Here is a 3,810-nt window from a genome sequence, read left to right on the forward strand (position 1 = left end):
TTGGGACCATAGATGTCTCTTTTCTCAGAAAGCTGAAACTCATGTGTGTTGAGTCTTTCAAGTATGTCAGACGGATCGAGTGTCTTGAAGTCAGGACGTTCTTGAATCATCAGGGCTAGGGTGTCAAACGAGCTATCAAGTGATCTCAGGAGTGTCTTGACGACTTCATGCTTGGTGATCTCAGTAGCGCCAAGGGCTTGAAGTTCATTTGTGATGTCAGTGAGTCGATCAAACGTGAGCTGAACATTCTCATTGTCGTTTCTCTTGAAGCGGTTGAAGAGGTTGCGAAGGACACTGATTCTTTGATCTCTCTGGGTTGAGACGCCTTCGTTGACCTCGGAGAGCCAGTCCCAGACTAGCTTAGATGTTTCCAAAGCACTCATACAGCCATACTGTCCTTTGGTCAGATGACCACAGATGATGTTCTTGGCAGTGGAGTCCAGTTGAACGAACTTCTTGACATCAGCAACGGTGACACCTTCACCAGCCTTGGGAACGCCATTCTTGACGACATACCATAGGTCGACATCAATGGCTTCAAGATGCATGTGCATCTTATTCTTCCAGTAGGGATATTCAGTTCCATCAAAGACTGGGCACGCAGCGGAGACTTTGATTATCCCTGCAATCGACATAGCTAAAACTTCAGGTGGTTAAACCGAATCACACAGAACAAGGGAGTACCTTGCTCTTATACCAATTGAAAGTGCTAGTGATTGACTAGAGGGGGGGTGAATAGGCGATTTTTAAGAAAGTCTTCAAAACATGGGAGTTTCGAAGACAAACGATAGAAATAAACCTATTACCATGCAGCGGAAGGTAGACTACACTAAGCAAACCATAGTCAAGTATTCAATGAAGTGAAAGCACAACAACTAATGGCATCTAGGCAGTATGGATCATGTAGGAAGATAGTACGAAGCCAATCAGAACAAGCAGTCACTCAGTGAAGACAGAAGATTATGCAAACAAACAATGACTTCACAAGGATCAACTGTAAATAAAGAGATGGGAAGGATAGAACCAGTGACTCGTTGAAGACAATGATTTGTTGGACCAATTTTAGTTGCTGTGACAACTGTACGTCTGGTTAGGGAGGCTGAGATTCAACTCAGAAGACCGTGTCTTCACCTTATTCCCCTTGAGCTAAGGACACCCAGTCCTCACTCAATCACTCTGGTAAGTCTTCAAGGCAGACTTCCAAACCTTTACAGACTTCGTTCACCGGCAATCCACAATGACTCTTGGATGCTCAGAACGCGACGCCTAACCGGCTGGAGGATTCACAGTCCTCAAGTGCAATAAGTCTTCAGATCACACAGACAGGAAGACTTAAGTGATGCCTAACACTCTTTGGCTTTGGGTGTTTAGGGCTTTATCCTCGCAAGGAATTCTCTCTCAAAGGCTTCGAGGTGGGTTGCTCTCAAACGACAAAAGCCGTACACTAACTCTGAGAAGCCAACCGTTTATGGTTGTAGGGGGTGAGCTATTTATAGCCACTAGGCAACCCGACCTGATTTGTCCGAAATGACCCTGGGTCACTAGGGAACTGACACGTGTTCCAACGGTCAGATTTCAAACACACACGGCAACTTTACTTGGGCTACAAGCAAAGCTGACTTATCCAACTCTGGATAAGATTTGCTCTCATAGTCTTCACTCGAAGACATAGGATTTTGGTTAAGCATCACTTCAGTCATTCTGACTGGTTCTCTTGGACCCCACTTAACAGTACGGTGGTTCCTATGACTCAACGAAGAAGAAAAAGAACGATGAAACAACTAAGTCTTCGCGCTCCATAGTCTTCACGCGATGTCTTCTCTTGTCATAGTCTTCAATGTGAATATCTTCACATACCACCTTTGACTTCAATGTCTTCATACATTTTTAGGGGTCATCTATGGTAGGAAAACTAAAGCAATGAGGGACTCCTACCTGTCTTATCCTGCAATTTTCACAAACACATTAGTCCCTCAACCAGGTTTGTCGTCAATACTCCAAAACCAACTAGGGGTGGCACTAGATGCACTTACAGTCATGTTTTGAAGAAATGAACCAAACTGACGCTTAACCCATTTATGGTTTCGATCCACCTTCTGGTGAAGACTAAGCAGAAGCTTTATCGGATCCTTGGCTCTAGCGGCCCTGGCTTGTCTGTCTCTGATGATTTCTGCAAGTTCATCATCATCAGAGGGCACTTGGAAAGCAACTTGTTTCTTGTGAGGACTTGGTCGAGGACCTTGTCCAGCAGTAGTCTTCTTCTTCAGAAGAGAGGGAGCAGCTGAGGAACTTGTAGAGGCTCCTGAGGCAATAGATATGCCTGTGGTTCTTTGGCATGTGGCGAGATGCACAGGTGCTGAGGATTTGGTCGGAGCAGCTAAAGATTTTGGCGGAGGAGCTGAAGATTTTTGTAGGAGCATGATCAGCGTGAGGAATTTGTCGTGAGGGCTTTGAGGAATCTGGTCATGAGGGCATAGCTGAGGAACTTGGCCGTGAGGGCATTGCTGGTGAAGCACTGGGCTTGTGAGTAGGCTTCTTTGGCATGGCCTTCTTCGGCTTTACAGAGGCCTCACAGCAGCAGCGGCAGCAGAGTCTTCGTTGAATTTCCTCACTGCATCTTTTGCTTGTTTGGCCAACTTGGCATGGCGCTTGGCCCATTCGTCAGGATAGTCCTCACCGCGCTTGAGGCTGGTGGGATCAGCTATTTGGCCATGTGCCAACGGAGGTCTTGGGCATGGAGGATTTGGTGCAAAAAATTTCATACATTTGGGACTGACATATCTGTACTCCCTCCACTCTCTTGCCCATCTCCTCTCAATCTTTTGAATGCGCACCTTGCGCTGATTTTTATCTTCCCCAGGGGGTGTGCAGTACCCAGCATAGATATCCTTAGGGATTTCAAAAGCAGTATTGACCTCAGGCCTCTTTCCTCCTTTCCATGGCTTCTTACCATCAGCCATTTTCTTCAGTTGAGGAATTTGAACAATTGAATTCTCTGAAGAGGTATGCAACTTTTCTTCGAGGAACGCTACAAATGAGTTAAGTTGATGAGAACCTAGTGATTCAGCCGCTGACATGAGTACCTGCGAACAGAGTATAGTTGCGAGGAATTTGGAGAGGTCATATGCGTTCTCAGAAGGTTTTTTATAAAGAACAAGTTTGAGGAATTTGACCAGATGAGTCTTGAAGAATTTCACTAAGCGTTCTTTGTCTTAGGTTCCAGAGATGTATAGATCGAAAATCCACACATTTGAGGAATCTTGAAGAAAAACATAGCTTAGAGAAACGAATCAAGAACATGTGACATGTGAGGTGTTTTAGTGTGTGAAGATATGAAGAAAAACACCTTTGAGGATTTTGAAGAAATCATTTGAATCAAAGAGGGCAGTAAAAGTAACTTTTAATTACCCTGGACGAAGAACATGATGAACTGGCATGTGGAGATGTGAAGTTTGTCAGTGCAGATCTTCCACGCCCTAACTTGGCGGAGGAAGACAGCTATGGTGGCGGCGGAGTGAAGATTTCCGCGGCCGGCGCGAGTACGACGACGATGAGGTCGAGGCAGTGAAGATTTTCCTCACCGGCAACGATGATGTAGCGGCGGTGCTAGGGTTTGAGAAGCTCGAGCTGGAGAGAGGTCGAGCGGAGTAAAAGGAAGTGAGGAAGGGGAAGGGGGTATTTATAGCCACGGTGAAAAACTGTTCGCCCGAATAATTTGGATGAACGTGCCCCTGACCTTTCTCATTCACTTGACATGTGTCACCCACGTACTAAGAAGTGGAGATTGTGTGTGATCGTGGGTGAATGGAT

The sequence above is a fragment of the Triticum urartu genome, chromosome 5A (assembly GCF_056163025.1).
Source record: "Triticum urartu cultivar PI428250 chromosome 5A, HENAU_Tu73, whole genome shotgun sequence".
In the NCBI taxonomy this organism is placed as follows: Eukaryota; Viridiplantae; Streptophyta; class Magnoliopsida; order Poales; family Poaceae; genus Triticum; species Triticum urartu.